General features: G+C 49.5%; 1 protein-coding gene and 1 long non-coding RNA gene across 2 annotated transcripts in view; both read right to left on the reverse strand.

Moving 5' to 3' along the window:
* The window catches only part of GMDS (GDP-mannose 4,6-dehydratase), a 411,761-nt gene that overhangs the window by 319,298 nt on the left and 68,872 nt on the right, over nt 1–23,591 (reverse strand). The window lies entirely within an intron of this gene.
* Nucleotides 523–23,591, reverse strand: part of LOC123464777 — a 44,427-nt gene continuing 21,358 nt past the window's right edge. The window contains exon 2 of the long non-coding RNA XR_006639829.1: nt 523–2,443. This is a non-coding gene — a long non-coding RNA (uncharacterized LOC123464777). The remainder of the gene's footprint in view (nt 2,444–23,591) is intronic.

The raw sequence follows: 23,591 nt of genomic DNA on the forward strand, positions 1-23,591 counted from the left end.
CCGGCACATATACAGGCAGTGTAACCGCGCTCACACGGGCCATGCCCGCGCACACACTGTCCTCTGTGAGTGAAAGCACAGCACCCTCACAGCCCCTCCGACCGTGACTCCCATCCGCAGGCCAGGGTGCTGCTGAGACCACGCGGCCAGCACGTTGGCCTATGGAGGGCAGACGTGGCCATTAGGCCAACAGCCAGCGTTGCAGAGTGAAAGCCACGGAAAGCTTGGTCTCTTTGCACCGAGGCCTCGAGGATTTCCAGCAACTCAGAAGGAAGGACCCACAGCTGAGGAACCGACGATCGGGAGCTGGTCCTAGCAGACAGCCCCCAGGGCCTGCACAGCCCACGCCAGCTCTTCTCTCTCAGGCAGGGACACCGCGCTCACCTGTCCTCTGTTAATTGTCTGAGTCCCTGTGCCCCTGTCACCGAGTGGAGCAACATAGGTTGTCCACATACTCCCAAATACAGCTTTTAAAGGGTTTGACTGTGTCCTTCATTTTTCTGGTTTCTCTCTGTATTTTTGCACAAAGAGGTACAAAAGCATATTGTTGGCTTATCTGCTAACGACGATACCAGGAAGGCAGCTGCAACCAGAGGTATCTTCACAGGAAGCTTCCCTCCTCTGGTTTCCTTTTCCCTCGCTATGAAAAGAAGCAGGTGCAGGGCTAGGGCTTGGGCAACATCACACACCCGCCCTTCCCTGGTGAAAGTGACAGGCGGGACTAAGGGCCTCCTGCAAAGTCTGCGTCCCTCGGCTGGTCAGCACCGAGCTGCACCCCCTGCCTCTCCTATGAGGGTCAGCCCCCGGGGCCCCTGGGCTCCTCTGCACTGATGCCCACATGCATCTCACCTGCTCTTCACCATGATCTGGGGGACACAGGTACGCAGTTCCTAAGTCTCCGAGAGGCCGTGGAGCTGGCAAAGGATAAGGACACAGTCCTGCGTGGGGATGGCCAAGGGCTGCCTCGGAAGCACCCTGCCTGCTCACCCCCTGCTCCAAGTTGGCTGGCACACTACAAGGGGCAAATTGCCCTCTGCATTTTAACCATGTGTAGAATTAAATCCATAAAGGTTAAAGGGAGATTTTCTACAAAACCTGAGAATTATTGGCTTTTCTCATCACAGGATGACACCTGCAGACGTTCTGTAAATAATGAACACAGGCTAGATCTGCTCTCTTTATGACCACTCGTGTGTGTGGGTGTGTGTGCGTGCTCACTCGTGTCTGACTCTGTGTGACCCCATGGACTGTAGCCTGCCAGGCTCCCCTGTCCATGGGATTCTCCAGGCAAGAATACTGGAGTTGGCCTGTTCCAAGGGGGTTGCCATTTCCTTCTCTAATGATACCATATATAACATAACTCTAAAATGCTCTGCTTTGCAGAATACATATTGATCACCCAATTATTACAGGAATCCATGTATATGAACATGTGTGTATATTTCTATAACTACATTTTACCTATCTTGATGGCATTACAAGATGAAGAACTAGTTATTATTTGATAAGGGCACAGAAGGTTAAATCATATCTGCTCCTAATTAAAGTCTAAGAGTCAAAGTTCTCAAAAATTATGAGTTACAGTAAAAAAAAAAAACCCAAAACTACATTCCTTTTCTTTCAATCCTGCTGGTGCTCAGCTGCCAGATCCCTTGCTATTGTTTTTCCACTGGTCCATGTGCATGCACATTTTTTAAACAGCACACCTGCCACTGGAAAAATGTGGCACCCCATGTTATTCATGCAAACACCCCCGCATCAGGGGGAACATGGGGGCCGCTGCTTGGGATTCTGTTCACTGCAGAGCACAAGTCTCTAGAGAGGCGCATATCCAAACACCGTTCTTAAAAAGGGTAAGGTGCACACACAGAGCTACACCCATTTCATACATAAAACTCTCGTTTGTACTGGGGAAAGCAGTAAACTTGGAAGGAGGAGAAGCAGCAGGAAAGGAAGATGAGGGCAAGGGCAGCAAACACAGCTGCTGCACCAGCCTCCCCAACCCACCGGCCAAGGGCTGGAAAGCCAGCGCCCCGAGGTCAGCTCTGCCGCTCAGCCTGGAGGGCAGCGTAGCTGCTACTGCTCGGTGCAAATCAAGGGACTTCACTGGGAGTGGGGCTTTTTTGTGCAGCCACGACCTCATAAAGTCACCCGAGAAGGGCATGGTGGCTGCTGGTTTATCTGAGAATGTGGGGAGCGTGCAGAGCCAGGAGCAGGGAGGGGGGCCGCCCGCGTTCGCCAGCAGATAAACTGCACAATGGGCTGGCGCGGGGACAGGCCCGGGGGCTCATTCCGCCCCTGCCTCCTTATCAGAGTTTCCGTGGAAAACACGCACAGAGGAAGCAGAGGAAGCAGGAGGCCGCGCAGGCCGCGGGATTCCACCAGCTCGGAGACTCACCTCGTAGCCCTTCTCCAGCAGGAACTCGGCCAGGTAGGAGCCGTCCTGGAAGACAAGGAAGAGGGACAACGTCAGACCCACCGCAGCCATGACCGAGGTTTGAGAACAGCCTTTCAGGGGCTCTGTGGACGTAAACAAGGCCCACAGCAACCGACAAGAAAAACGGTTCAGACGACATCCGATGTGAACACCACGCACTGCTCTGCTGTCCTCCGGGCCTTTCCACAGGCGGGAGCTCATCTGAGCCCACGGTGGGGACGAGGCGGGGGGGGCGCTGGCATCCCTACCCGCACAGGGAGAGTGACTGAGGTCCAGGGACACTGGGGGCAATGGGCAGAACGTTCGGCTTCAGAGTCTGGTGGATCTGGTTCAGGTTTGGCCACTTGTAAGCCGTGTGAAAACACAGAACGCATGGGCCTCGCAGAAGGCCTTGGTGCTGCTGGGACATAAAACAGGACTCTGACAAAATCGGGGGTGGGGGTCACTGGGGGAGGGATGAGAGGAGCTACGGGGGCTGGGGAGAGAGCAGGGCGAGGACGGGGAGGGGGCCGAGAATACGGGGTGCTGACATCCCTGGGAAAAGCCAGCACATGGAGAAGAGGCCCCCCAGACTTCGAACCCAAGGGTCTGGAAAGGCACGAGAAAGGGTTTAGGAGTTTTGAGGTGGGGTGGAGGTGGGGGCAGTAGACGTGATCAGGTCTATATCATCCCTGCAGGCACACATGAATGGATCTCAACAGAAGGAGTGCACTTATTTTATATAGAATATTCAGAGCTTCATTTGTATGCATCTTAAGTCATGCTTTCTCTACAATCAAGGTGTTGGACTAAACACAGAGATTCGCAACTTGTTTTCCGTTTTATTTTTTAAATTTTATTTATTTAGGCTGTGATGGCCTCCATTGCTGCCAGGCCCTTCTCTAGCTGTGACAGGCGGGGGCCCTTCTCCAGTTGCACTGTGGGCCTTCTCCTTGTGGCGTCTTCTCTCGTTGAGGCTCCTGAGCTCCAGAGCTCAGGCTCAGTAGCTGTGCTGCACGAGCTAAGCTGCTCCACGGCACATGGGATCTTCCCAGATCAGGATCGAACCCATGTCTCCTGCGTGGGCAGGCAGATTCTTCACCACTGAGCCGCCAGGGAATCCCCTCCCAACTTATTTTCTAAAATTCTTTTATAAATGCTTAAGTAAGGAGAGGGGTCTGTGTATTTTATGTGCCACTTTCAGGGAAAGAAGGTACGAGAGTCATCTAACCGAAGCACTAACAAGCCGCACGGCACAAAATCACGGTTCCAGAGACAGCGATGGTGCAGACCCCCCCAGCCCCGCCAGGCTGACCGGGCGCTGCACAGCCAGCCCGTAGCTGCGCTTCTGCTCCCAGCCCAGGCAGGCCCCTCACCCATCCAGGCTTCACAACTGCTGGGGCTCTGTGCGCAAATCTGGTTGGGCGCACTTGGGTTTTCTTTGGTTTCCTAAGTTTGAAAAAATCTTAAAATATCCTTTTGAGCTTCAAAGGTGTCTATCAGATACTCCAGGAATAAGAAAAATGAAGTGGGCTTTATTCCTACCATTGCTGGACTCAAAATCTGGGACTGGAGACACCCTGCGGGTCCTGGAAATGGCGCAGTTGCCTCAAGGGTGTTCACGCTTTAGCACAGAAGTCAGGACAGGCTCAGGCAGGACCGCTCGGCAAGGGTACCAGGGACACATTTTGTGGTTCATTGAAACATGCAGCAAATTTTCTTCTGACTCCTTGACATAAATATTCCTGTATATAGACTCATGTGGAGAAGAAAAGAGATGGTCTGGCATATTCCTTTTCCTCTCCCTCTCATGATATACACACGGCTGCTTGGTTTCACACACGCAACATGCAAAGTAAATCAGACAAGACTGCTGAACAATGCGCACTCCGACAAGCCAGGCTGATCGACAGGACCCCAAAGCCTTATCAATCAATCAATCAGAAAATAGCCTAACAGAGAAGCATCTATGGCAGCACCACAGCCGGTCAGACCGCCCTGGAGAGACGTGTCTTCTTGTCTGTGCTGTTGCCACTCTGAAGTGCTCCACACGATGCTTTGCACACTTTTTGTTTCTCTTGGAATAAAAAGTTAAAATGCACTGTACTTCACCACAGTTGCCCAGAATGTTTTAAAAAAGAAAAAAGGCAGCGGTGAGACCCTGGGGGAGGGGCGAGCTGTGATTATCCGGACGCTGATGCGACGCAGGCCTGCCGGGACTGGACGCTGTCAATAGGTCTTGTTCTTCTCACTGGGCCCTCCTCAGACTTTCCAGCCGCCTGGAACATTCTGCACAGCGGTGGCACCCGCTTCCTCCCCACTTCCTTGCCAGGCCTCCTGAGCGATAGGGCCAGCAACACAGTGTGGGAACGGAGCTGCAGGGCCCCAGGCCCCGGCCTCCCCCAGCCCCCGACCCTGCGCCAAAGCCCCTCCAGCAGGACGGGTGGAAGACTGACCCGTCACGCCCCCGAGGCCGCAGCCAGCGCCGCAACCGGACACCCGACTCTGCAAATCCGAGGGGCTAAGGGACTAAGAGCCCAGCTCACTCACCACAAGCACACTGACCTGGGACAGGCTCTAGCCTGGGCTCAGTCCTCGTCACAGAAACGTTTTCACTGGAGAGCTGACACTCCAACTGTGACTCTTGGCATCTGGCTTCGCACACATCTGCTAACAGGACCTCCTTCCACAGTAAAGGCCATACAGCTTGAAGCAAGCACTGCGGCTTTGACGTTTTCAAAACACAGAAGTATTTTCTATCTTATTCTCGCAGGAACACCCCTGGAGGGCAAGCAGCCACTTGGCCTGTGAGCTACGGAGGCAGCTGGAGGTCAGCTGCCCACCTGGTCCCCACCGTGAGAGGGGAGGCAGGACTAGAGCCCGGGGCTCCCAGCACTGCCACCCAGAAAACACGGTCCACCCCTGGGACCCACCAGCCCATGTCAAAACCCAACACGGTAATAAAAACTCCAAAATGCATTCATTGGTAAATCAAATTGCTTTTGTTGCTTTGCCATCATGACAGGGCAATGGTGCTTCTTGTTTTACCCAAGCGACCCAAACGCAGAGGTCCCATAACTTCAGGACCACCTGGAGCTCGGAGGACTGGGCAGGACGCAGGGCCTCAGGTGGGCACCAGAGCCTCTGGGGAAGTGCCACAGTGCTGTTTGGAGGTGGACTTGGGTTGGTAGTGGATGTGCGTTCTGGGCTGTAAAGCCCAGGGGCCAGAGCCACGGTCTAGAATCCAAAACAGGCAGATTTCGGTGCCTGGGGCCGCAGCTGTGTCCCTGAGTAGTTCTGTCCTTCACCTCCGTGGATTGTTCCAGATATAAACCCATAAAATTCACAGCAACTCTAGAAGTTAACTGAATCGTATTTTGATTGTAGGATAAAAATTATCTAAAATTTCACATCTATGAAAAGCTGAAGGAAGTGGAGGAAGGTCCCCCATTCTCCTGATGTCCAAAGAACGCTGAAATAGCCCTGAAGAACCTCATGCCCACCCATGACCACACACGAACGTGCCTGGACACCCACCTTCCCGCAGAGAGGAGGGGCCATTTCTCCTCTCTTTTCAAACATGGACCCTCTTCTAGCCCAGAGGATGAATGAGAACAATGCTGTCTCAGATGCAGCCTGAGCACCTGGCCCCTCTGAAATGCACCTGAATCAGACCATACATTTCTGCCAGGCATTGCAGGAAGCTTCTTCACACAGAGGAAGACAAGCGGAATTGGGTGAAGAACAGACCACTGATAAAATGGAACTCCCTTGTTTACATCAGCTGGAACACCAAGAAGTAAAACACCCCTCCTGCAAGAAAAGAGCCTCACCAACGCTGCCTGCCATGTGCTTTAACCCTAGGTGTGCCAGTCGCTCTACAGCGACTCTACGTGTGCAAAACGCTCTACAGCGACTCTAGGTGTGCAAAGCACTCTACAGCGAGTCTAGGTGTGCAAAGCACTCTACAGGAAGTCTAGGTGTTCCAGTCACTCTACAGCATGTCTAGATGTGCTAATCACTCTACAACAAGCATTTTCAGCTAACCGCAGTTACAATAGCAAAGTCATCTGTACCTCCAGCGACAGAAGCACAGACACCTCCCAGGTGAACAGAAGATGCTGCTGTGAACTGCAGCGAGAACTGCCCTTGGGAAGATGAGCTCTGGCAGTGCGAGAAATCCAGAGGCAGAATGTCCAGGGAAAGCATTTTCACCAGGCACATGGCTGCAACACAAATCACTGGACAAAACCTCCATCAAAAACACAGATTTCAAAAGCCCAAAGGGATTAATTAATCCCACTGTCTCATTTCACATGTCAGGAAATGGAGACTGAAAACGCTAAATGTTCAGTGTCCAGTCCCACAGTTAGGAAGTAGCAGAATGTTACAAAAAGAGGAGAAAAAAGGAAAGAGAGAAAAGAAAAAAAATAGATATCCAGAATCTCAGATCTCAGAATTTTCCACTAAAAGGTATTGTAAAAAGAACTAAAATGAAGATACTGGACTGATGCCTACAGCTGAGAAGCAGAGGGAAGAGCAAGACAGAGCCCACAAGGGTTAGGAGGGCAAATACAAACTGTCAGACGGGTCAACAGGACTCAGGACACCGTCAGTACATAAAACATACAAATAATCCCACTCCTGCAGTCTTTAGAGTTGAAAATTATTTCCCCACAAAAGCTGAGGTCGCCAAAGGGCAGATTCTCACTCCATGATTTACCTCCTCGTACAGAGAAGTGGGGGAGAAGGCCATGGCACCCCACTCCAGTACTCTTGCCTGGAAAATCCCATGGGCAGAGGAGCCTGGGAGGCTGCACTCCATGGGGTTGCTAAGAGTTGGACACGACTGAGCGACTTCACTTTCACTTTTCACCTTCCTGCATTGGAGAAGGAAATGGCAACCCACTCCAGTGTTCTTACCTGGAGAATCCCAGGGACAGAGGAGCCTGGTAAGCTGCAGTCCATGGGGTCACTGAGAGTCGTACACGATTGAGCGACTTCACTTTCACTTTTCACTTTCGAGCATTGGAGAAGGAAATGGCAACCCACTCCAGTGTTCTTGCCTGGAGAATCCCAGGGACGGGGGAGCCTGGTGGGCTGCCGTCTATGGGGTCACAAAGAGTTGGACACGACTGAAGTGACTTAGCAGCAGCAGCAGCAGCAGCAGCAGAGAGAAATGGTATCCCTGATGGCTCAGATGGTAAAGAATCTGCCGGGTAAAGGAGACCCGGGTTCGATCCCTGGGTGGGGAAGATCCCCTGGAGAAGGGAATGGCCTAGAGAATCCCATGGACAGAGGAGCCTGGTGGGCTACAGTCCATGGGGTCAAAAAGGGTCGGACACGACTGTGCAACATTCATTTTCAGAGACAAGTGATCAGCGGTCGCTGCACAACCAAGAATGAGGAACACTCCTCTCTGACATGGACCCTCTGCTGGGTAAGTGCCGCTGCACACACAGCTCACAAAAGCACAATTCACACGTGCACACCTCACACGGACATGCCTGATACACACACGCCACACACACTGCACACCTCATGCACACACGCGTGCCACACGCCTCACACGCACATCATACGTGCATGGTGACACTGGCCCCGCTGCTGCTCCAGGGCCTCCCAGGAAGCCAGGAGCCGGGAGGCTCAGGTCAGCCGCTCAGGCGTGTCCGCCTCTGCGACCCCATGAAGCGCAGCACGCCAGGCCTCCCTGTCCATCACCAGCCCCCGGAGTTCACCCAGACTCACGTCCATCGAGTCAGTGATGCCATCCAGCCATCTCATCCTCTGTCGTCCCCTTCTCCTCCTGCCCCCAATCCCTCCCAGCATCAGAGTCTTTTCCAATGAGTCAACTCTTCGCATGAGGAGGCCAAAGTACGGGAGTTTCAGCTTTAGCATCAGTCCTTCCAAAGAACACCCAGGACCAATCTCCTTTAGAATGGACTGGTTGGACCTCCTTGCAGTCCAACAGACTCTCAAGAGTCTTCTCCAACACTACAGTTCAAAAGCATCAATTCTTCGGTGCTCAGCTTTCTTCACAATCCAACTCTCACATCCATACGTGACCACTGGAAAAACCACAGCCTTGACTATGGGCAGCCTTTCAGAAAGAGGCTGGACATCCCCCGCCACGGTCAGCCTAACATCACTCCATCTTCAGTTCTTTCCCACAAGCATTCTCAAAATTTTGTTATGCTAATTTCAAATTAACGTTCAGTTTCAAAAGATTCTAATATTAAGTCCTGTGTCTAATGGTAAACTTATTATAAAATACCATAGAGCAAAGAAATTATCTAAAAAGTTAATTTTAGAAAATATTTTATTTTCAGCTTGATATGTTAAAAAATGATGTGTTTCTTTCCATTTTTTGATTAGGATAATATTAAGATTTACAAGGTTTTTGTGTTTATGACTGTGTGCCCTATTTCTTCCAGAAATTATTTATTCTTACCTTTAATATTTCTTATACATTTTTCTAGTAGGCTGTATTTCCTCAATTAGTTTGTTTCTCTAAGCATCGAGAACATATATAAAACCTAATTTCTATCTCCAATAAAAGACACTCAAAAAATATTTGGAAATAGGTGAGCAGAGATTTTTAGTGGTAGAACGAACCCCCATGATAACTGGTTTAAAATTCATTCCTTTCAAACTGCAAATGATTATTGTAAACTCTTGGTTTAATGAGCAAAGAATGAAAACACAAAACCCTGAACCCCAGGAGCATCGACACAACGCAGCACTCGGCAGCACCTCGGACTCCAGAGGCTACAACATTTAGGGAACTGTTGTAAGAAAAGTGGGCTTAGAGGGAAGAGCCACTAATAAGGCACAGAAGGATCACTTCTAATCACACGGTTAGAAGAAGGACAACTCACGCAGTGCAGCACAGCCCCAGAACTGCGTACAAAGCCCCAGAAGCACGTCTAGAGGCACTCAGCACACACGTGCGTGGGTGGATGTGGCACCTGTGTGATGCATGGATGCATCCCGTGGGAGCTGGCTGCCCACCTCCTGCCCACCTCCCCTCCCGTGTAAAACATAAGCCCCTTTGGTCTGAACCCTGTGCCTTTTCTGTCTCCCACCGTGAAGCTCGTGCTGAACTTCCCGCCCTTCCCGGGGAAGCAGAGGTCCTCATGCGCCCTGGTGTGACTGCAAGTGAGAGCAACACTGGTACCAGCAGCAGCGGGAGCACCTACTCAGCACGCAGGCCACGCAGCCGTGCTCCCAGTGCTGCACGGCCTCCAACTTTATGTTTTCACAACAACCTGTGCAGTTGACACTAGTATTATATCCATTTTACAGGTGAGCAAACTGAAGTGAACTGAGCCCCCGCCACATGCAGGAGACCCCAGCTAGAAAGCAGAGAAAGGATCACACTGCAGAGACTTGTGACAAATGATGTGTGTGGCACCTGCTTCACTAAATAGGGTCAATCCCTCGGCAAGGACGGGCCCACAGATGTTGGGACATAAAATCCGGTCTCTACAGAACTTGTTAACAAAGCAAAGTGTCACAGACTAGTGAATATCAAACCCTCACCGGGCCATGGGTGTCAGGGAACAGAGGACAGAGAGGAAACCAGGGCCTCAGTCCCTCGCTCCAGTCCTGAGAGTATCTGGGAAGCCAGGCACTTCCTGAGCGAGATAGGACCAGACGCCCACACTGGCTCGGACCTCCAGCTCGCACGTGGACGGGGAGCCAGGTAAGCTGTGCAGCTGTGACGGTCTCCTCTGTTGGTGCCAGGAGACGCAGGAGTCCCAGGCAGAGGCAGGGAGGGGTCAAAGGAAGGCCAAGAAACACTCAAACCAGTCCACCCTAAAGGAAATCAACCCTGAATATTGATTGGAAGGACTGCTGCTGAAGCTGAAGCTCCAGTACTTTGGCCACTGATGGGAAGAACTGACTCACTGAAAAGATCCCGATGCTGACAAAGACTGAAGGCAGGAGGAGAAGGGGACGGCAGACGATGAGATGGATGGGTGGCTTCACCGACTCCATGGACATGAGTCTGAGAAAACTCTGCCTAGTGAAGGACAGAGAAGCCTGGCGTGCTGCAGGCCATGCTGTCACAGAGTCGGACACGGCTTAGCGACTGAACAAGAGGCACTTCCCCAGGACGTCATCTGTGCTGGACAGCATGGTGCTCTGCAGAAATCCATCACCACACTCCAGCACAAAATCAAGGTGGGAGAAAACCCAGGAAATACAAGAAGCATATCCCCATCAAAATCACCTGAAAGGTCTGCCTAACAGGCCAGTTCAGGCCGCTGTGAGTAGCCTCTTTCAAGTTTAGAACAATATTCTAACAAAGTCTTCATAACTCAGGGCTCCAGATACATCGATAAAGATTGGTTCAGATCTGTAGAAAGGTTAATAATAAATTACAGGTAAACTTCATGCTTAAAATAATCTCTTTGTAATAAATATGCACATACATTAAAACTGTACAAAAATGGAAAACAGTTTCTCTTTCCTCTTCCTTTTCTTGTTATCGCTCAGAGTGACGGTCCACACAACTAAAGGCTGTTTCTTTGCAAAGCACATACTTGCACAGCTCCAATCACCCAAGTGATTTACGGAGGAAACGACTTTGTGCAGGTACTCTACCCAAAACAGAGCCTCACTTTGTCCAGTGTTCAAGGCCATGCTTAATGAAAACTTCAAATTTGGAAGAAAAAAAAAAGTAGTACTGAACAGAGAAGCATTATTAAATTTTAGTATTTACCTGATTTATTAACATTTCCTCGTGCATTTCTTTTTATAATTTGTGCCCTGCCTAATGGAGGAAGAAAAAACAAGTGTCCTTTTATTTACCGGCTTTGAAAAGGTCATGAGAATAAGAAAGGAGACACATACATTGATGGCTGTCTCGGTTTCCATTTTACTGCACATTCAGTTATGAGGCCGTTACTTCAATGTCACCACTGGTGGTAAGTAGAGTTCAGCGATTTGCAAACATTCTCGCTCTTTTTAACCTGATTTCTTTCAGGGATAAAAGCACGTGGCACAGTCAGGTGAGACTCTTCCTGTCACAGGTACAGCCGTGACAGAAATGTGACCTGGGGAGCCCTGGGGCATTGCAGATCTGCTCTGCAAGCATGGAGTCCCCAGGAAGCTGGAGACACTGCAAATAACAGAAGACACACACAGGGCGAGAGCTGGGGCTCGTGGGACCTAGAACCACTGGAAGATGACGGAAGTCGAGCCCACACACGCAGGCGTCACGGAGTGTGTCAGTGTCTACCCAGAAAGCTGCCCGTCATCAAATGACCCAAGATGACGCTCGGGGGGTAAGGGCGTCCTGGCGAGGCGAGGACAGGCAAGAGCGGCACACCTCCCAGTCACCAGGACAGGCTGATCTCAGCGGGCACGCGGCCTGCGGGCCGGTCACCGTAGGACACCACTGTGTGGACAAGGACATCCCTTGCTTACTTGCTGGGTGGTGCTGTTATGCGTGAAGGTCCTGCCACTCAGAGGAGGGGCCAAAAAGCACTTTGGGGGGACATCGCACATTGAAAAGCACGCACCTCCACCCAGCCAGCAGCCGTCTCTGCAGTCACTGGCTCCGAGGCCCTGCAGGCGAGGGCATGCATCCCCGCCCAGCCCCTCCCAGACACAGGGAGAGGACAGGCTCCCGGACTCCGACGGGGCAGCTTCTGCAGGTGCCCGCTGTTGGCCGTGTTCATCTCGATGCTGTGCCCTCCCTCGCCAACAGCAACGGGGCTCAGCCTGCATGCAACCACGCCCTTCTGTTTTTCAGGATCTTCTCGGTTGCATTTTTCAATGTGTGTCCGGTATAAGGACACACTGGGGGTCCCTGACAAAGCCTGGGAAAATCCAGACCCAACACGAATTCCGGAAGGCGCATAATTCAGGCAGCTAAGTCTGGACTGTACACGAACAAACCGCACAGAACCACTGCAGGGTTCTGAGAAACGCTGGAATTTACCCTGGGAGGACCCAAGCCTGGATTCTGGTGATGTCACAGTGGCAGAAAACGTGGCTTCGGAAATGCCCCATGTGACGGTACAGCAGGCTCCCCTCAGCCACCCCAGTGACCCCACCACCTCCAGGCAGCGGCCCGGGTCTCGGGAGGGACACCGGCCAGCTGAGGTGGCTCTGGAAGGTGGCAAGTGAGACACGGCACAGAAGGAGCAAAGGAGCGTGGTTTCCAAGAAAATATCCCACAGGGAACAAAATAGCAGTGCCTGAAAGTAAGTCAAAAACTAACACAAAACAGAAAAGAAGGCACGTGAGGATTCCATACAAGCCAGCACCTTAGTACCCCGGGGAGGGGGCCAGAACCCACAGGAAGCCCCCTGCCCTTCAGAGACTCTCTCGGAACCGGCAGCCCTCAGGGGAGGAGAAGGCCCACACTGGGGAGGAAGTGGGCCCAGAAAAGCCACAGCTTCCCGGACGCTCAGGCCCCAGGCCCCGAGCTGGTCCCAGGCCTCTGTCACAGCCGCACGTGCAGCTGGGATAATCACTGCGAGAAAAACACTGCCAAGCGAGGGGTCAGATTCCAAGTCTTCAGTAAGCCATAAGCTCGGCACTAACCCACCAGAGCCCACCCAGGTCCTGTGCCCACAGGCGGGAACCCACTGTGCACCCGCCTTCGGAGAACTGCTGACGTGACCTGCAGCTGAAAACAAACTCAGAAAAGGCAGGAAGAGAGGGAGGAGGGGAAAATGAACACCACGCAACACCCTCCTGTGAGCTGACAAAGGTCCCAAGGCTGAGGAGGCCACTGGACGGGAGGGGAAGATGGCCAGGTAGGCAGGGGCCGCTTCTCCATTCACCAGCCAGCTGACCACAGGGCCCAGCGGCCACACACCAGGCACCGCGAGCTCCAAGTGTCCACTTGGCACCTCCTGTGAAAGCTAATTACAGGCCAGGGCGTCTGGGTGTAGCTCTGGTTGCGTTCTCTGTCTCCATCTCCGTGTGTCTGTCTCTGTCTGTCTCTGCTCCGGCTCTCCGTCTCCGACTCCCTCTCCCCTTCTCCCCTGCGCTCCTAGAGCACAAACGCAGGTCCCACTGGTCTCAGGCTCAGGCACCCACTTGGCAGCAGAGTCAAACAGGTCAGTGCCCAACAACGGGCACGTGTGTTCTGTTACAAGGCGGAGGCAAACTACAGCACCTAACAAAGACCTTCTATGGAACCTTCATGGCATGTTTACCACGAGCCACTTTCAACTGCATGTTTCTGTCTCTAGGTCTTGAGACAAAGGGGCGAGAAAGTTCATGCGCATACCCAAAGGGACTATTTACTAAAAGCGTAACATCAGTCTAAAAATAGGACCTGTTATGAGTTGAACATTGTCCCCTGAAAATTCATCTGTTGAAGCCCTAATTCCCAGGGCCTCAGAAATTATTTGAATTTGAATAACTGAGTTATTTGCGACCTTATTTGAAATAGGGTCATTGCGGATGAAATTAATTAAGATGACATCATATTAGAATCAGTTCAGTTCAGTTCAGTTGCTCAGTTGCTCACAACTCTTTGTGACCCCATGAATCGCAGCATGCCAGGCCTCCCTGTCCATCACCAACTCCCAGAGTTCACTCAAACTCACATCCATCGAGTCGGTGATTCCATCCAGCCATCTCATCCTCTGTCGACCCCTTCTCCTCCTGCCCCCAATCCCTCCCAGCATCAGAGTCTTTTCCAATGAGTCAACTCTTCACACGAGGTGGCCAAAGTATTGGAGTTTCAACTTTAGCATCATTCCTTCCAAAGAACACCCAGGATTGATCTCCTTTAGAATGGACTGGTTGGATCTCCTTGCAGTCCAAGGGACTCTCAAGAGTCTTCTCCAACACCACAGTTCAAAAGCATCAATTCTTCAGCACTCAGCTTTCTTCACAGTCCAGCTCTCACATCCATACATGACCACTGGAGAAACCATAGCCTTGACTGGATGGACCTTTGTTGGCAAAGTAATGTCTCTGCTTTTCAATATGCTATCTAGGTTAGTCATAACTTTCCTTCCAAGGAGTAAGAGTCTTTTAATTTCATGGCTGAAATCACCATCTGCAGTGATTTTGGAGCTCAAAAAAATAAAGTCTGACACTGTTTCCACTGTTTCCCCATCTATTTCCCATGAAGTGATGGGACCAGATGCCATGACCTTAGTTTTCTGAATGTTGAGCTTTAAGCCAACCTTTTCACTTTCCTCTTTCACTTTCATCAGGAGGCTTTTTAGTTCCTCTTCACTTTCTGCCATAAGGGTGAGACGGTTGTAGCTCAGGCAGTAAAGCGTCTGCCTACAATGCAGGAGACCCGGGTTCGATCCCTGGATCGGGAAGTTCCCCTGGAGAAGGAAATGGCAACCCACTCCAGTATTCTTGCCTGGAAAATCCCAAGGATGGAGGAGCCCGGTAGGCTAAGAGTTGGGGGGGTCTCAAAGAGTTGAACACGACTGAGCGGCTTCACTTCACTTCACTTCACTTCACTTCATTCTGATATGAGGGCTTCCCAGGTGGCTCAGTGGTAAAAGAATCTGCCCACAATGCAGGAGACACGGGTTCAGTCCCTGCATCAGGAAGCTCCACTGGAGAAGGAAATGGCAGCCCACTCCAGTATTATTGCCTGGGAAATCCCATGGACAGAGGAGCCTGGCAGGCTAGAGTCCGTGGGGTCACAGAGTCGGATGCGACTTCACAACGGAAACAACAGGTTCTGATGTGACCAGGATCCTGACAAAGAGGGGAGTTTGGACGCGGAGACACAGGGAGACACCATGTGAAGACGGAAGCAAAGACCAAGCTGACACTGCATAAGCCAAAATACCAACTAAGGACAGCACCAGCCCGGAGGGGAGGCCGGGCCGGTCCACCCGCCAGGCCAGAGGGGAGGTGGGAGGCGGGAGCCGGTCCACCGTCCAGCCCAGAGGGGAGGCCGGGGCCGGTCCACCTGCCAGGTCAGAGGGGAGGTGGGAGCCGGTCCACCGTCCAGCCCGGAGGGGAGGCCGGGGCCGGTCCACCGTCCAGCCAGGAGGGGAGGCTGGGCTGGTCCACCTGCCAGGCCTGAAGAAGGGGCCACTGTGTGGATGACTCGACCCCAGACATCTGGAGCAGGGAGAAAATAGACCCCCGACCTGCGATGCCGTGTGACGGGACCGGGGACGAACAGCAGACGTGGGACAGGGAGCCGGTGCCACCGAGACCAGCTCCCAGGGCACCACCTGCCCCAGCGCTCTCATCCTGGCCCTGCAGGGATCACCAGGAGTTCCCCAACTTGTGATCCCGAAAAGTTTTACACCTACAAAAAAGTGATGAAACACCCATTAACCTTGCATGCAGACTCACCTGTTGACGGGTTTTCACATCTGTCTCATCTCTGTCTTGCACGTGCCTGCACTCACTCTGCTGTTGGCAGGAGACCCGCGTGGGAGCACGCTGCAGCCTCAGTGACAGAGCGGCACTCCGCCCTTCGCGAGCTTCCTCGGCTCGAGGTTCCCAGGGGCCTGGAAGCTCTTCTCTGACCTCAGCACGGTTAACGTAGTCAATTCCTAACTTTCCCAGTTAATCAGTTCAGTCGCTCAGTCGTGTCCGACTCTTTGGGACCCCACGGACCACAGGCTTCCCTGCCCGTCACCGACTCCTGGAGTTTGCTCAAACTCATGTCCATCGAGTCAGTGATGCCATCCAGCCATCTCATCCTAGGGCAACTTTGCCCTCAAAATGTTTTAATAACGGTTTATTTTTTTAATCCAAGACCCAGTCATGGTCTGTACATTGTGTGTGTGTGTGTGTGCTCAGTTGCTCAGTCATGACTGACTCTTTGTGACCCCATGGACTGTAGCCCACCAGGCTCCTCTGTCCATGGGATTCTCCAGGCAAGACTGCTGGAGAGGGTTGCCATTTCCTCCCCCAGGGGATCTTTCCAATCCAGGGATCAAGCCCATGTCTCCAGTGTCTCCTGCATTGGCAGGTGGGTTCTTTACCAATGGAGCCACCTGGGAAGCCCCCATATAACTTAAATCAGTAACTTCACGTCTGTGGCGGCAGTGCCTCGGGGCCCGCAGGGGTGAGCAGGGCCGACCAGGAGCTGGGAGAGCAGCTAAGGAGGGAGACAAGTAGAAAACCACCCGAGTCCAGGAAAGGGGGTGAGTCCCCAAACATGGGTGGTGATGATGACCACGTAAGGGAGGGGCAGAGTGGGCAGTTAGAGGGCAGAAGAGAGGAAGAGTTTTCAGCTGCCCAGAGGAAGGGTGCATACTGGGTGGGCTGGTTAAGGGGGACAGGTGATGCTCCGTCTCAGACATTCTGAGCTCCAGGCAGTCACAGCGGACGGACGTGTCCAGCAGGTGATTCAGGGCAGGAGAAGACGAGACGTGATTAAATTATATCATCACAAATGGTCCTTGTGGCTCTTGAAGAGCGAGGGTTCCATGATAATATCAGATGAAGCCAGGCTTCACGGCTCCTTCGGGTGTTCTGCTGGGAGTGACTTCTTCCCTAACTTTGACACTCAGACCTGCTTCTCAACCACCTCCCGAGCAAGGCAGGGGGGAGGTGGGTGGCGGGGGGAAGCTATCTTTACGACGCGGATGTGTGATTTTCCTCTTCACCTGGACAGCAGGTCCCAGAAGGGCTGAGCACCCAGCCATCCTCCTCCTCAGAGAACCTTCTATGGCAGCGCTGTTCACACAGAGCATGTGACCTACCTTCTAAACGTCTATATCCAGGAAGGTGACCTTGTCGGGTAGAAGCAGACAGGCGAATTCATGACGATGAATTCGGGGCCAGCCTCTGCAAGATGTCAAGGAACTTAACAAAGTGAGATGAAGAAGAAGACCCCTGGTGCAGGGTATGAAGATGCGAAGGACGGAGTCACTGCTGACCCTGTACCAGGGACCGGGGCTGCAGGACCACAAGGCAGGAGCAGGCAGGAGTCCATTCTGACTGAAGCTTATTCTGTTCATTCTTAAATTCAGAATGTCTACGGTCTTTTAATTTTTAAAAAATTGATAGACTAGTTTTCAAAATATTCATTTATTTGGCTGTGTTGGGTCCTCGTTGCAACATGAAGGATCTTTTGTCATGTTGCTCGGACTTTCTAGTTGCACACACGCACCCCAGCACATGGGATCTTAGTTTCCAGACCAGAGATTGAACCCGCTTCCCCTGCAGTGGAAGGCGAATTCTTAACCACTGGACCACCAGGGAAGTCTCTATAGTCTTTTGATATGTTCGCCAAAGATAGTATTTTGGAGCAAAGAATAAAAATAAAACAATCAGAAAGCTATTCAGTTTTGACAAAACCTAAAAAACATTACCAGTTGGCCAAAAAGCTGACCAGTGACGCTCTGACACAAAGCACGAAGACAATCAAGAGAGAAATCCTTAACCTCTGGCCCAGCAGACTCCACCGAGACATGAAACCAACCCCACACACACGTTCAAAGCCCCTCATTTCAGAGCCATGTGACGTGGGCTACAGCTGAGAAGGAGGCAGGCGATTCTGAGCCTACACTTTCCAGTGACTCGGTCCAACAGTTTAAGATATTTTGATAATATTCCAAAGCGGGGAGGAAAGACCCAGATTCAGACTGCTGTAAGTTTGAAGCCCTGAGTTAATTCTCTCTCGTCTGGCATTCGGACACTGGAGACCCTTGCACGGTGCCCGGTCCTCACTCTGGAGCCCCCGCGTTATCAGCGTGGCTCCGCCCGGAACACATCTCCGCGGCCATCACCACCCACCGAGGGACAGCAGCACCAGGCTGGGACTTTCCACAGAGGCTCAACTCTTGCTTACAGTGCAGATCACGCTACAAAATGGGGCTTTTCTTAAGGTCCTCAAGAGAATACAGAGATATCTCCAAGCCTAGTAAAATGCTGCAGAAAAATTCCCCTGAGCATACTAGATAATTTAGCAACTTAGAAACTAAAAGTCCTTAGATGTTATGCATAATGAAATAGATGTGTTGCTGACAAGATGTCTTAACAAAATATTTATATATTGACTCACATTTAAAATATGTTAGGAGTATCCCTTCTTAAAAGACGCCTGTGTGAAGCCTCTCGAAAGGTGGCATGTTAGATGTTCTCAAAGCGGGGCCCCCACACGGTACAACTAAGCCCCCTGTTCCAGTCCAGCATTTGGAAACACATTTTTACTATTCCTGGAAGCACTTTCACATTTTTGTCAGATGTTGAGTGAGCAACAGGGTAAATAACGTTTCAAAAGCATTTCTCGAGCAGTAAAACCTTCAGTTCCCAGCTAACAGGGCTGATCCAAAGTAAATGAAAGGCTGGTGTGACTCAGCGAGTGTGTGAAAACCTCCAGTTAATGGATCTATTCAGGGACTCGGCACGCACTTGGGAGTCATAAGTCGGGCAGCCGGGCATCAACGCCAGCCTGGGCGCCTGCCCACACCTGAGGCAGGGGCGGCAGGGGTTCTCGGGGACCCGGGTCCCACCAGTTCTGGGGGAGAGACGGCGCCCAGGGGGACACAGCGGGTCCAGGAACCCACAGGAGAGAAGGGAGAGACAGCTCCTGTGGATTCCTCTGGAAGCCCTCAGGTGCATCCGCGGAGGTACCACCGCCTGGCTGGGCTCCCAGAGCACCGTCGACAAGGTCATGAGTTACTAATCAGAGGTGGAGACGGCCTCAGAGGTCAAGTACTTCGATCACCCCACCAGGGAGGAAACCGAGACCTTGACAATGAAACAGAGACGAAAACAAATGGAAACTGCTTTCCTGCTTATCCAAGGCTGCCTCAGACAGCTTAGGAAGGACAGGCTTTACCAGGGAGAAAGTAAGAGGGAAAAGGTAGACAATGATTTTCCTATTAGCTAGGAAGGATCACTGGAGTGCCAGTAGTTTGGCTGGAAGAAACCATCCGTTTAGTGGGCGCCATTAAAAGGCGAATAAGGACGAGATGGGTTCCCTTCTCACGTATTAACCTGCTACTGAGATCGGGGTCATCTGCACGCCTCCTGCTCTTTGGAAACCTAACAGGTGGACAGTACAGAACTCTGATGGACTGACGAGCGATGAACGTGCACGTAGGGACTAAGGGGTGTGTCGCACCTGAATGCAGGTCCCTTAAAAGAGAAGGGAGGGAAGAAGCGCGGCAGAGTGGAGGGGCGGCTGTCCCGAGCTCACAGGCCAGGCGGGGGCCCAGCCGGCTCTGCGGCCCTGCTTGGACTCAAGGTCACAGAGCACTGCTTAAAAGCACGCCGACAAAGACGCCTTTAAGAAGCGTCAAAATAAATTACTTTGGAGTGTTTTTCACCAGCACGCCTCCAGCTTTCCCTTCTCTTCCTATTTGCTGTTCCCTAGAACCAGCTGAGGCTATATTTAACCCACTTTACAAGCTGTGGGCAGACGGGCACAAGCACACCCCAGCCCAGGCCGTGTGCGTTCACTGAGCCCAGGCCTTTCAGGTTGGGAGTTTTTTTCTTCCTTTTTTCCTTCTTGTTTTTTTTTTTTTCCCCTAAGTGTCTTAAAAGTACCTCATACATCTTGGAAACAAGAAAAAAATACTTAGAAGCCCCTCCATGTTGGCTTGTTATGTAGATTTAGTCCTGAAATTTCTTTTTTTTTAATTAATAACAAGACAGTCTTATGGCTAAAATTGCCATGATACAGGATGCTTGGTTACGGTGTGCATTTTATTACTTCTACCAGAAAATGCTTGTCCCACCCAGGATGCAGCACTGGGGAAGGACCAACACTGGTCAGTGACGTTCCTTTGAGGAGTCGGTGCACAGAGACGAACAGCACTAGGAAGTGACCAGGATGAAGACATGATCCAGACAGACAAGAAGTAAACCCCGTCTCACCAAGAGGGAGCCGGCAGCTGAGAGACTGCTTCTCTCACTAACACAAAGCCATCGCCCTGGAATTCCAGGACAGGGACCCCAGCACCCAACAGGCTTTGTCATTTATTACACTGTCCTGGGGAAACCACGGGTTTGGTTTTAGCTTTCTCATCTACAAAATTAGAAACTGACCTCGAAAATAATCTCTGATATTATTTTTCACCTAAAAGAAGCAATTGTTTCAGATCAATAATGCACAATAATTAAAACAAAATGCCATTCAATGCACTGGATGTTTCTGCAGTACCTACCCCGTGATCTTCAGGATTATTACTCTTACTATTATTATTTAATAAGCACTGTTACTAACAAAATGCATAGAAAACTTCTCCTGATCTCAAAATAGATATGTACAATGTTAATATAAAAAATTTTATTTTCCAAGTTTCAATCTCTCTCACTCTTTAAGAGAGTTTTATGACATTTATGTACTAATTTACTTTTTTCTCTGGATCATTTTGTTTTGTCTTTGATACCGTTCTAAACAAACATCAACCATGAAAACACACATTACAAATGGAGTAAACACTTTGTTCCCCAAAAGGTCAAACAATCTTACGACTATTCATTTAAAATGCACTCAAAATATTTCATGTTATCTTACCAGTGGTTTTCAGAAACACTGCTCTACACTGGCATTTGCTAATCTGCGTGTTGCCGTAAAGTCCACCACACTGATGGGCCGCACACAAGCTGAGAGGCCGCCGTCATAAACACAGACCCTCCTCTGACATGAGAGCGTCAGGGCTACGGAGAAATGCCCAGGCCCACACTGTCATCTCCTTATACTCGACTTCACTTGCTTATAAACAGTGTGCGAATACCCTTTATTAGATAGAAAACTAAATTCAAGCCTTTTAACATCCTTAAAAGTCTATTTATACTCAAACTAAATTCACTCCAAATATTTTATTGGTCAATGTGGAAAGTATTTAAATTCAGAAGAATTTCTTCCTGCTATTAGTGAATGCAATTAGATGAGAAAGAACACAAAAATGGTCATTTTGCAGATGATGCAACTGTATACTTAAAAACAAGCATCTATTAAATTACCTGGTTACAAAATTATTAATCAAAATCAAGAGCTTTCCAATTAATAAACAATAAAATTATACTGAGGGAAAATATTCTATTTATACTAGCAAGGAAAGTTGAACACCTAAAAATAGAGCTAATAAGATATTATTAATAACAGGAATCATATAAAAAAAACTTTAAACACATCAAAGATGTATAAAAAGAGGTATTTTAAAATAGTAAAGGACGATCTTTATTCTTGGATTAGAAGATTCAACATTATGAAGATATCCACTACACCCTAATTAACCTTAAATTCGATTCAATGCCAGATTATTGGGTTTGGGACAGAAAGTGACAAAATTATATGCTAGAGTCAAACAAACATGCGAGAATAAACTGGAAATCCTGAAAAAGATTAGCAGGGATTGACTCATGTTGGTCATGAAAGTCACACATCATGAAAACATAATGAAGGAGAGAGACATCGTGACGCACTCAGAACCTCAATGCAGCCCCAGAGGCAGGCCAGGCCCGGTGAGCACGCTGCAACCAATGTGCAGAAGATGGAGAAACCAGTGCTTTAGGAAAAAAATAAAGATACAGCCCTGCCTCTGTCCTGATACTGAACTATATTCCAAGCCCAACAAAGCTGACAAACAAAATCTTAAATACACTAGAATGGATAAATGTATTTATAACTTCAGAGCAAGGACCATATTTAACAAGACACAATACCCAGATCATAGAGGAAATGACTGATGACTGACTAGAGAAAAATTAAAAATATCTTTAGGGCCAAAAAAAAGCCAAATAGTTATAAGGCAAATGAGAAAATGGAAGGGGGAAGTTATCTTCAACATGACAAAAAGAGCTACAGTCCCCACATAGAAAGAACATGTCTGAGAAGAAAAATCATTCAGCATGAAAAAAGACACAGCTATGAACAGGTAATTAACATAAAGCATACCTATAAATAGATAAGACATACATATGCAATGACACTGACCCCTGCGCAAAATGCAATAGATACAGATCAAAAGGAGACGTCCACAGCATGCTCTTTACCCAGTTGTACATTCGTACTTAAACAAGAATGTCTAGTCCAGCATGTGGCAGACTTCTATGCAGAATACAACATTCATGCAAATTCTAAAGGATATGTATAGGCTTATGCATTAAAATATTCTTAAAAGATGCAACAAAACCTGTATTCTGAGGCAAGAAGAGTGGGCTGGGGAAGAATGTGATGACAGAGACTTCCTGCCTCGTTCATCACTTTTTTATAAAAAGTAAGAAAGTATTTAGTCAGGCTGCTTCTATGTCCTCATATGTAAGTACTCTCTGTTCTTCCTGATGACACCTACAAGTCCAAGTCATAATCACATTTACTAAAAATTCAAAGAAAAGGCTTTGATATTTATGGTAGATTTGAGAGACAAAAGTGGATATAAATCATACGGAATATTTAGTCTTTCCTCTGAGATGTTGGCCCACTGCACAGTTTTTCCGGACTTAAAAGGAAAATGGCTGTGAATACCAACAATGATCCTACTTGAGAAATCTTTAATGTCTATTTCAGAAATTCTATTCAATATCAAAATGACACATTAAATAAATGTTCTGTTCAGATTTCTGTTAATGACTTTCATTAACTAACACACAAAAACAATGTCTGAAAAGCACTCTTATCCTCAAAATTAAATTAAGGTCCTGGGAAGTGGTTAGGCTCTATAACTCTGATCTTGGCGCGCAGGGTAGGAAAGAAAGTCGATGACCACAAGTATGCCCCTGCTCTGCTTCCAACTCAAATGCAGTGAAGCCTTCTTTCCACCTAAACTTGGGCCACTCAACATGCAGATATTCCCTGTCTGGTGCCACTCAAAACCTGTTCTTACAACTAATTCTAAGTTTATAGTATTTGAGTAACAACGTGTCGATAAGAGCACACACTGAGACATAATTACATGAACAATCAGAGTGAAAACAGAATTTTTCAAACTATTTATCACTAAGGACCCGAGCTCCTGGCCAAACCTAATCTTGTGTTGAGCTTTATCTGGCTAAAGGCAAGTTAGATAAAAGCTTCCTATTGAGAAGACACAAAAAGAAAACAAAATTTTTTTAAATTCTTTTAGAAGTTTCGCTTAGACCAAACCGGTGATTCCAAAGAACACTGTAATAGGTTGAACCAAACGAAATGCAGTCCATGGTTTACCTAGAGCTTTTTACCTATTTCACATGCTCAACCTGATAGAAAAACTTAAAGAGACTAATGAATTCTGACAGCATTTCTTTATTTTTTTCAATGCATAATGTATGT

This window comes from Bubalus bubalis, chromosome 2 (genome assembly GCF_019923935.1).
Source record: "Bubalus bubalis isolate 160015118507 breed Murrah chromosome 2, NDDB_SH_1, whole genome shotgun sequence".
NCBI classification, from domain to species: domain Eukaryota; kingdom Metazoa; phylum Chordata; class Mammalia; order Artiodactyla; family Bovidae; genus Bubalus; species Bubalus bubalis.